The sequence below is a fragment of the Rissa tridactyla genome, chromosome 3, assembly GCF_028500815.1.
Source record: "Rissa tridactyla isolate bRisTri1 chromosome 3, bRisTri1.patW.cur.20221130, whole genome shotgun sequence".
Classification (NCBI taxonomy): Eukaryota; Metazoa; Chordata; class Aves; order Charadriiformes; family Laridae; genus Rissa; species Rissa tridactyla.
Window position 1 is genome coordinate 31,184,373 of NC_071468.1, and position 10,969 is coordinate 31,195,341.

Genomic DNA, 10,969 nt, shown 5'->3' on the forward strand with positions numbered 1-10,969 from the left:
AAAGGATACAGAGCTCTATTGTGGGGATCACACGGCTCCCCTCCTCGAGGCTAGATGTTGTAAAGCTGATTCAGGTGACCTAAAGCCGAGCCTTTAACTACATTGTGACTGTTCATTAAAATGAAACAAGACGGGAGAGTCCAAAAAAAGTAGATAGGTGCACTCACATAAAACTGAGAGAGGCTGGAGGAGGATGCGAGATCTAATCACAGGCTCTAGACTAGGATTAAGAGTAGAAAGCCAGTGGGACTCACAATCTTTTCTTTGTGGTTTGTTTTTTTTTTTAAGAGATAAACATCTGCTTCCCTTTTATGAGGATTTCTGATGGAACATTGTCCATAAACCTGCAGCAATTTCTGGACTCCTGTGAGGAAAACATAGCTCTATGTGTTCGTCTCACCAGCGTATCATTCTGGAAAATGAGAAAGCTGCCTGGGTAGAGGCAGTAGCAGATCCCCGTTCTAAACCATGTTCTTGAAGTACAAGGATAGATAGCTCTCAACACTAATAATGAGCAAGATCTTGCTTTTTGTGTGCTTCATTTTCTAAAGTACTTTAATAGGAGGGAAAGCATAAAAATCATATTTGCTCCAAGGTAGCAGAAATCCCACAGTCATCATCTATAGTGCAGTCCTGTTTTCCAAGGCCTGAAAATAATAACGTAACACTTGACAAGAGGTAGCATAAAGTCCAGGAAATTGCAGAGTGTATTCAGATGTCTTCAAATGCTGCAAAGGCTTCTTTTTCTTTTCTTTGATGAGCTGTAAGAGAAAGAGGAAGTCTTCAAGTCACCTGCACTTCCACACGTGGGCCAGATGCCTTCATCCATGGGAACCGCAACGTGGATATTACTGACATCGCACTTAGAGCTGCAGTGTGTGTGTTGCAAACCAATGAATTGCTTGCTGCGTGTCTGTGGACATGGTAACGAACCTCCATCTCAAATGGACACTCTCTTTGGTTTGGTGGATATGACTGAGAAAGTACTTGCAAATGTGCAGTGGCTAGAGTTTGCCATTTTCAGTGGGAAAATGCATACAAAATGTGCTTATTCACCAGCCAGCCTACACCTTTGTTACGGGTTGGTTTCAGTTTGCCCAAAGCCAAGTCCGCAAAATATGGAGTGAAGAAGGAGTATAATGGAATTAATAAATTTGACAAAATGCATCCAAGCAAATGATGCTGAAGCCACTGTTTAAACTTCCCCTCGTGTGGAGATCTAGGAAGACAGTAGTCAAGGAAGAACTTGGTAATTCTCTGTTTTGATGGGAAGAGATACCTAGAGGAAAAACATGCTTTTCTAGGTCTGAAGACAGTTAGCTTTGGTAGCTTTCTACATGGGAGTTTTTCATCCTAACATATTTTTTCTTTATTAGCCAACAAAAATATCAGAATAATAGCTACCTCCTATTAAAAATTACTGGGGGAGGCAAAGCAGTGCTTATAATAGGGTTATTGCTGCAACCTTAATTAGGGCCTAATGCGAAATACCTCTGTGAAGAAAAACAAATCAATGTAACAGTGCTTTCCCATTACCTTTTGATGGGGAAATGAAATGTCACAAAATATTTTGCACAATTCCTGTTGGGTACCAGGGCATATGGGACTGATTTGCAACAGAAGACAAAAGGATTTTGTTTAAAACTAGTGCAGGTAGACAGACAAGAGCTGGAAGTGAAGTTTAAAATCTGTTTTCATTTTCTAATCACAGCAAAGGATGAAGCACTTACCAACTATAAAATTTGAAATATAGGATAGAATCTGACTAGACTAAATGTAGTATACCTACTTCCCTTTTTCACCCAAATAGACATTGTTTCACCTAGACTGAAACTGCTCTGGAAAGTCAAACCACGTCATTTAATCTTGTGCTCTATGGTCCTGCACGTTTAAAGTGATTTTTGTCCACATACTGGCAGCTGAAGAACCCCACCTCTGTTGGAGTGGGTAGGTGTTTCGCAGGCTTCCTTTCAGCGGGTCACATCCCAAGCATCTTATTCACTTTTTCCTCTATCTGTACTCAAGCACAGAGGAGTTTATCCACATAAGGGCTGACTAAATACTGAGCAAACAGTTCAGAATTTGGCTGTCTTTTATAAATAATGATTCAAAGGTTTGATTTAGCTACAGATGAGCCTGAGCCACAAAAATTGCATCTGGCTCCTAACTGTGTCAACTCCCATGGCAGAGAATTTTTTTTCCCAACATGTTTTATTTCAGCCAAAGCTTGGCCTGAAAGTTCATGCAGAAAGACAAACTGTGAATCAGAAGTCCGTATCAGTGCTCTGGCTGAAGTGCGTACCAAGATAGCCCGCAGCCACATGCCAGCTTGCCATTGACCTTTTATCTGCATAAATAGTCATGACCTTTGGGCTGCTCAAATTAGTGCTAGCTGCTCGAGCAGTCAAGTATCACAACCCTGTTCTGCTCAGGCCGCATCTCTTTGCCTCTAACTGCTCATGCCGGCTCCTTCGCTGGGCAATGGAGGTAGGTGGGGACACGGAGCAGCTTTCTTACCTCTGTAGGCATCCTCTGCCTTGGAGGAAATCCATCGCTGGCTGGGTAAGACCGTTCTAAAGCCTCACTACATCGACTGAGCCACACTGGGAAGAGCGAATGAAGGAAATGACGATCCGCCTTTAGATTGACACTTTTCCATAGAGCACAATAAACTTTCGCTTTTGCTCTTGCTTTAATTTATCGAGTCTGCTCATTAAAACCTCAAATCAGGGCAATAAGTCCTAAAAGAGTTTTAAAATCAAAAGAAATAAATTGTTACCAAAATAGTTATTCTTTTGCTAAGCATCAGAAGTGAGTTGTTTTGCTTAAAAACTGTAGTAGATCACTAAATCACAGATCTCTCTTTAAAATATAATCTACTTTTTATTCAGTGGACTGTAAGATGTAAGGGTTTAATGCCCATTATTGTCTCAGTAGACCAGAGCTAGCATGCTCTCTCATGTAAATAAACATTTAGCCCTCTTTCAAAATGCATCATTTGTGTCCCTGAAACCACAGCAGTTTTAGTTATTTTTGGAAACAGGTATTTGCACAGTTTTACAAGCACTTTTTTTCCAATTGTTTAGAAGAGAACCTTTGGTTGCTTAAATGATAATATTGACTACGCCTTGGAAAAAAAGAGCGTGATACTTTTAATGATATGAAGTAGGAAAAAAATACAAACCTTTTCAAGGTTCTCCAAGACGACGACTGCACAGATGTATTTCAAAGGGAGGTTACTATCCCTGAAATTTGCTCCAAAGCTCTTTTTTTCTGGTTTCCTTTAACTAGAGCTTTTTTTCTCCTTGGCTGATTCAGTCATGGGATAGCAGATACCAAGTGCGTTTTTCAACCTGTGGTACATTGTCCATACAATGCTTTAAAAATTCGGTTGACTCCCATTATACATTCTGGAGACATTTTCAATTGCACCCAGGAAAACTGTCAGGCAAGCAGTGAGACAGCCAGTCACTAATCTCCGTGCTTTTAAAATGAAATTTGAGAGAGCCATCCTGCAAGTAAGAGTGGGAGCTGCATGTGGAAGCACACCCCTGCCGCCTATGGCAGCCATGTTGGAAGGGAACTCATCATTCTGCTTCGTCAGGTCCTTCAGCTCCGCACCAGGGTCTAGCCCACAGTGGGCAGGGTGCGCTGAGTTTCACCACGCATTTTGGGAATACCTTCTCACTGGAAGGGCTGCAATGCCACCCGCATGGTCCTTGGTCAGCCACCCAAAAAGCAAATGTCCTGCCTCTCTCCCAGGAGGATGGTTTGGACAAGGGACACGAGCTCTGAGAACAAGTCAGGAGGGTGCAACGCCTGCAGACGTGTCTTTATGGTCTGCCATTGGAGCGGGTGCAAGAGAGGATAAGGGCTTCTTGTTCTTATTTCTGTGAGCAGTTGCACGGAAACAAGACCCTATGACTCTCAAAGCCCATTTGCCAAATTACGGCATCTCCCTCTAGTTATACCATAGAGAGGGTGTTTATGTTTCACCGGAGAAGCACGTGAAGGGAGGGTTGGTCTGCAGCCTTCTCCTCTGCAGCTACCGAGCCCCTTAGGCACAAGCTGCGTTACAGCTGCAGGGAGGAAAAAATGTGGGCTACCCTTGCTGAAACATTGGCAGCACATCACTGTTTACAACTGGAATTCTTGCTGCCTGCTTTTACCAATGACAACTCAGGACAGGAATAGGAAACTTCACATGATGATGAGGTCAACTTTTTTTCACTTGTCTGGTGCCCCCCAACGAGGACAAAGCTGCTGAAGTTAGAATTTATGATTGCTTGCAAAAAAAAATAAGCTCGAACCACAATTTTGAGCTGGCTCTTTTGTGATATCTTTTATAGCACTTCCAACAGCACACTCATTTGAAACTTTGAAAAGCAATTTGGTTTGCTTTCATTTCTTCCTCATTTCAGCTCTCCCGCCTTGATTATCTGCGGCCATACCAGCAGCAGTTTTAACTCGAGCCGTTCTCGAGTAAATGAGAAGGCAATGCGTGTGTTTGCAAAGTGTGTTTAACTTGTGTCTTCCATCGGTGATTAATATTAAATCTATTGAGCTACATAAATAAGTAATTCACTTACAAACCTGTCAAAGCAATAGTAATTTCTTCCCCTCAGAGTTTGCAGCTCTGAGGTATTCCTCCTAATGGTTTCATTTCCTTTTGTGTACCTGGAGGATAAAACTGGTCAGGTAGACAACTTTTCACATGTGGAAGAGGGAGAGGGCTGCTCAGCTCTTGTTCTCCTCTGCCCCCAGCCCGCTACGTGCAACGTACATCAACGTGCATAAAAAAAAGTAGAGTGGAAATAAAATAACCGCTTTACATGTCACTTCTGTTGTGGTGGTTTGTGCATGCGAAGTAGGCTCCTGCTTGGCCTTCTGGTTTGGATCACAGCCCTCTAAAATAATTTCTACCAAGAGACTAGGGATCTGTTTCTGTTCTCATGCAAATGAAATTAGTGGAATTACGTAAGCATAAAACCAGGGGCAAATGGGAGGAAACTCTTGTTTGCTCTATTGTGCTTTTAAAGAGTCGGGCTCCTTAAGCACAAGGAAAGCGATGCTCTGGTAAAAGATTGGAAGCGTGTCATCAGGCATCTGGCCTTGGGAGGACTAGCCATGGCACTGAAGACTTGGAAGCCACATGATGCCTACGGATAGCTGGGTGTCAAAGGGTGGCTTGAAAGAAAATAAACTCCCCAAGCTGGGAAGCCCCTTAGAGCTAAGGAAAAGGAAACACTAAGGAAGAGGGTGTGGGGGTCTGAAATCCCATCCCCTCTCGAGCTTGTCCAGGTGCCTATGTCAAAGCTACAGGGAAGGGTCTCCTTATAGCCAGGAATCCTTTTCTAAAAATAATTCTGTAGGATCTCTCTTTGGAAGCGATGATGGGAGTGCTTTCCCTCAAAACCCACCCCAGCACCATTTCAGGCTGTGTGCTGTACTGGTACTGGGGCTAAAGCTCTTTATCCGTGGGAATTCTCCTCCCTCCACCATTAGCTGCATATGTAAAGCCCTGCATAAGCCATTGTAGTCTCTGGGATCTGGGGGTGGAGAGAGGAATGGAAGAAATCTTGTAGCAGAATATATTTAGCTTCCATCTCTTCCAGGATGCTCCTTCACACCTCTCAGTTAAGCGCATCCAGCCCTGTACCGAGCCGTGGAAACGCAGCAGAACCAGCAGAGCTTTCTGCCTCCATGAAGGGGCCTGGATTTATATTTCAATAAAGCAGCCTCAGTACTGAAAACATAAAAGGGACCCCCCAAGTTATTTGACAAAAGACTTTTTAAACACAGTCCACGGGAGAGAAGCTAAGTTAGTTCCTAATACTATTCAGCTATACTGAAAGGAAAGTAAAATTTTATGGCTGTGCAGAAATAAAAAATGGGATCAAGATTATTGGCTAAAAGGGCAGAAATCACATTTACTAAGCTGCCTTTTGTCTGCGATGTTTGGTCTTTACTGTTTTTCACTTAACAAGACTGCAGAACTTATTACTTGTCCTTAAGGAGTGCTACTGTACGCAGGGAGTATCCGGCTCGTGCTGATCTGCTGTGACCAAAATGCTGACATTTTGCAATGGACATTATTCATTGCAGCCGCTTTGACTGAGGGCATTTCATATGGAAACAATTAAGAGGCAGAAAACATATCATAACAAAGGAATGAGAAGGAAGATCAGGAAATACAAGCAGATTGGATCAGTCTCTAAAAATGGATACCGTATTTACTCCTAGCGATTATAATACATCTAAGACTTGAATTACCACAGGAGAGCAGACATGACTCCGAATTGTAGGTTTTCTTATGCAATCTAGGAGGAAACCATTCACTTTAACGATGAATGCAAAATGTAGGTCCAGGATAGAACAAAATGTAACTTATTTCATATGAGTGCAGAATGGAGGGAGCCTGAGAATAAAGTGTTTAAAAAGTGGTCACAACAGGAAATTACAGAGAAATAAAAAGCAAATAGGAAATAAAAAAATATAGTCCGTGTGCATTTCCTTAAACGCAAGGGGGAAATGTAAATGTACGTTGCAGAGCACTCACAAAGATTTGCACATCTTCTTGAGACCCATCTAAATGCAACTGGAAACAAAAAAGGGCTAAAGAACAAAATTCATTTCTAAGAGGTGTGTAGTCTTACAGGCAGGAAATACCCAGGGGAGGGTTTTTTTCCCCCACTAGTATGAGAGAATGAGCGAGGTAATTACTGGAAAGCATATATTGCAATAAAGAATTCTGAAACACTATTTAATAGTTCTGTCTGGTTGAGTAACTAAATGAACAGAATATCAGCGCTAAGCAATGTGAGGTAGACAAGACACTGGCAGTCATACACAGCTGGGAGCCAGGATGTCCATGTCCCTCAGTTCCTAAAATAATCACCTGTATTTGCAGGAAAGTTTGGAAATCACTTTCAGTAGCTGCCAATACCAGGTCTGTGAGTGCCATGACTGCCATGCCTCGGTGCTCTGTGCATACTTGCACACAGGATTTCAATGTGTCCCAAAGCTCGAGTGAATTTAACTTGAAGTTGCACTGTTAGGCGACAGCAAACTGCCATCCAACTCCGCCCTCTTGACCACTGTCTAGGAGACTGATTTCCATTGCCGCTGAAATCAATTTCAGTTGTATGACTGACCTCACTGGAGCCAGGATTTGGCTTAATGTCTCGATGTGAGCAGCTAATGGTTCTGCTGACAGTAGCTTGGAGCTGCCCTACGTCAGAGCAGAAATATTTAATGCCTTGCGACTGGATGAATACCCCATTCATGCTATCAGCTTACCTGGCAAAGGGGATATCAGGTGTTGATGCCTTCATTCCGGTTCAACCACCCTACTTTCCCCCTTAAATTCCACTAATGCCTAACTGGAAGGCACCTCACTTCTTCAGGAGGCTGAGAACTGCGCAAATGCGCACTAAAACTGTCTTTAATCACTCAGGGCAACCGCTGAGGTTGCCAGCTGGAAATCCATGCCATTTACAGTCCTTTCCCAACTTTGGGAAATGCTTTTGCCTAAGCAGCAGGGAAGCGGAGCGTGGCCAGAGGCGAGCGGTTGGGAGAAGGGGTGACCCTGCGCGGGACGGCACCTGCATCCATCTACCATCTGGCCGCAGAAAGCAGCGGCTGCAGAACGGGTAATCCTGGGGGCCACCGGCATTTTAGAAAGAGCTACGTATTTGACATAGTTTCTCCAGAAGAGCCCTTTAAATAGTAAAACTTTTGCACATTTGTATTCAGAGCTCTTACGATTTTATTTTTAAAGGGAATGTAGGTGTTCACGAACAGTGGGTGTGAGACTGACAGCACTAGACCAGAGCTCACCATTTGCAGGATAACTGCCGCATCGATTACTATGCTGCAAAATCCTGTAATGAAAATACCCAGGATTGAGAGGGTCTTCCCATCCCCGGGCTTAGTTTGCCTTTGTTCTTGCAGCTGAAGCTGCCCCAAAGGGAACCAGCCGCTAAGACGGCCCATGCACTTACGTGCGTTTCTGTGTGTGTGTGTTCGAACACTTGCTAGAACAGACGCAAGATTATCAAGCCCTACAGACATTAATTACTTTTAAGCTTTAGCAATGCATTTGGGTTTTGCACTCCATTGCCACAGAGGTAGCTTCTCGCATGACATCACGAGTTCTCTGACACATCCTTAAACAACATGTTTGGGGCTATATTTTTCTTTATTTGCTGCCTTATTGTTCTTAAAAATAAACAGCTTAGACTCAATACCTAACTTTGGAAATATCAAAGGTCCTTACCAGGTTTCCAAGGATTGGGAAGACACCCAAAAGCACACGTGTTGATCTCAAAGGAAACACCAAGTACTCTATTTTCCATAGCTGGGGAAGCTTATGCCTCTAAGCATCATTTAATAGGTGACTCTGAAAATGAGAACCATCATGCTGGGTTTCCGACCCTTTCTCCCACTCAGAAACACCTTCTGAAAAAAACTCCATGACAGAATCTCTCTGACCATTTAAAAAGCCTCTTTTTATTCCTTACCTGTTCCTTGGGCCATCTATTCTGCACACGATAAGGTCAGGAGTGGTGCCAATACAGCATAGAAAATTTCCCTTTTTTGAGGTATGCTACACGTACTACTAAATTAAGTGAGTTCCTACATTTCCCTCCAAGACTATAGGCATGCAATTTCCTTCCAGCTGTTTCTCTGAATCTTCCAGTCCTCATACATTAATGTGCTTTGTCTTTTGGTACGAGTTATTAGGACAAACTCTTCTTTAGCCTATATTTTATTTCTTTGCTTCCTTTGAATAATTCAGGGTCAAGTTATAATTTTCCGTCGCTGGCTCTAGTCTTGCACAGAGAAGAGCAAAATTCTTCTCATTTTTATCATTTTTTCCCCCCCCAGCTAATTGGAGTGGTTTCGTTAACATGCTATGCTTGTACACTCAGCCCTCTGCTAACCGTCTTAAGAGTTGTTTTTTTCCTTGCACGTTCCGTGGGCAAAATCAGAGGTGGATCAAAGCACCGTGCCAGTTATGGATGCTAGAGGAAACGTAGGCAGGAGCTGGCTGGCACAGGGTCCCTCTGAAGTCCCTCTGGCATCTGCCTGCCGCATCACGGGGGGCTGTGGTCGGGCATCAACAACTGGAAGAGACTGGTGCTTCGGACCTGCCTTTTCACGCTCCACCCAGGAAATCTGATTTCCGAACTCCATCTGCTTTCATAGTGCTAGAAAATTCTGTCCTACAGACAGAAATTCTGTTGTAAAAGAAATATAAATGTTGTTATGCAAACAGATCAGGCCTGAGCCTCTGAACTAACTGCGAGCCCAAAGACTGGGGTTGGAATGATCCGAGGTTTGTCCCTGCAGAGAAACCGTACGCAAAACAGCAACGGAGCCTCATGCTGCGAGGTCACCTAAGGCTCCTTGTGCGTTCTTTTGATTTTATGGTGGGATCTTTTGTGGTGAGTTTCAGCCCTGCCTGCCTTCTGTTCATTTATTTTTATATTTTTTTTTTAAGTACTGTTGCTGTAGTCAGTTCTCTGCAGCACCGTTTTCTCTCCTTTGAATTGACTGAGAATCTGGGTTAAAGTGACTGAATGATGTGACAACAAAGGAGCGATTGTCATCAGGTCCAAAGGATTTGATATGCTGTTGGTTATAAAACGTACTCGGACAGCCCAAGTTGTGTGCCAGATTAATATTTGATGTCATTGGATTTGACTGGCTGTAACTGAAAGAGCTGGGGCCATTGTTGGGAAAATGGCCATCTCCCTTTCAGGGGGAAGTTAGGGCTCGTAGGAGCTGACAGCCTGACAGCCCCATCTTCCATTTACCCAGAAGCGCCAGTCGGTGTGAGCAATGACGGTGCAAGTTTCCCCATATTTAATCACAGATAGGTCAAATTCTCTTTGCAATCCCTAGGTATTGTGCGTGCTTTCTATTATCAGCAACAACTTTACTTCTTCCAGCAGTTTAGAGGGTATCAGTGCATGGCTCCTCTCTCGTCCTCCTCCATCCCCAGCCATCCCCACCTCTCCCAGTGGCAAGGCAGAAGCAATAGCCCACTTTCTCCAGGCGAGACAAGAGGACCTGTACCGATCTGCCTCAGCCTCCTCCGCTCATTCGGTAGTGGCAGGCACTATTTAATCATGGTCACAGTCGGTGACAGCGACCCATACATCGAGGGAGGGGAAGCTGGAAGAGTGCAGTTGGAGGGTGCATGTCTGGCACAGTGAAACAGCCCAAACACAGGCTCCATGGAGAGGCCCCCACAGCAGGATCTGCTCCTAGCATCAGCCTTTCACCAGGAGGATTCTGGCTTGATGCCTTGCAGTATTGTGCTGGGCACCACATAGTGCTAGGGGAGTGCAGGGAGAGTCATGCCAGAGGGCAGAATTTATCCCACATAACATTCATGCGTTTGCTGCCGTTATTTGTTAAGAGCCATTAAACAACACCTAGGATCCAGACATTTAACTCTGGCCCTAGCTACATGTGTGTGAGACCCCCGCTACGTAGCCCATACAGCTATACCGTAGCCCAATATGCTCAGAAATCCTAAACTCTCTTGCATAAAGAGAAAACAATTTTGGGCTGCATCATCAACACTGTCCTAAATGGCCCTGTTTTGTTTGTCTGATGATCCCTTGTCTTAAATTACCCAAAATATCTCTAGGCTAATGAGGACCATGCGCCAATGACACTTCATTTAAAACCGGGGGGGAAGAAGTCGGGGTTGTGGCACGTAGATATTAAAAAAATAAATCAAATAAAACTTGGCATTGTAAATGGAAATCAATGGACTGCAAAATTGTATTTGTTCTAGCTGGCTAGAGTACTCGCCGAGTTCCAAGCTGTTTGTCCCTTTCCGAGGAGAGAGAGGGTCTGCTCCGTTTGTGCTATAGTTGCAAGGCTGTTGTGAAATAAGACTTGGACCTTTCCACCTTCGAAGCAGTTTATGCATACAAGAAAAAAAATTAGC

General features: G+C 43.8%; 1 long non-coding RNA gene across 1 annotated transcript; it reads right to left on the minus strand.

Annotated features, from left to right (window-relative positions):
• Positions 1-537: 537 nt before the first annotated feature.
• LOC128907100 (uncharacterized) lies at positions 538-9,496 on the minus strand. The gene is made up of 3 exons (XR_008465466.1): positions 3,185-9,496; positions 2,518-2,741; positions 538-761 (listed from the first exon to the last, which is right to left on the minus strand). It is a non-coding gene; the product is annotated as an uncharacterized LOC128907100 (long non-coding RNA).
• Positions 9,497-10,969: the final 1,473 nt, after the last annotated feature.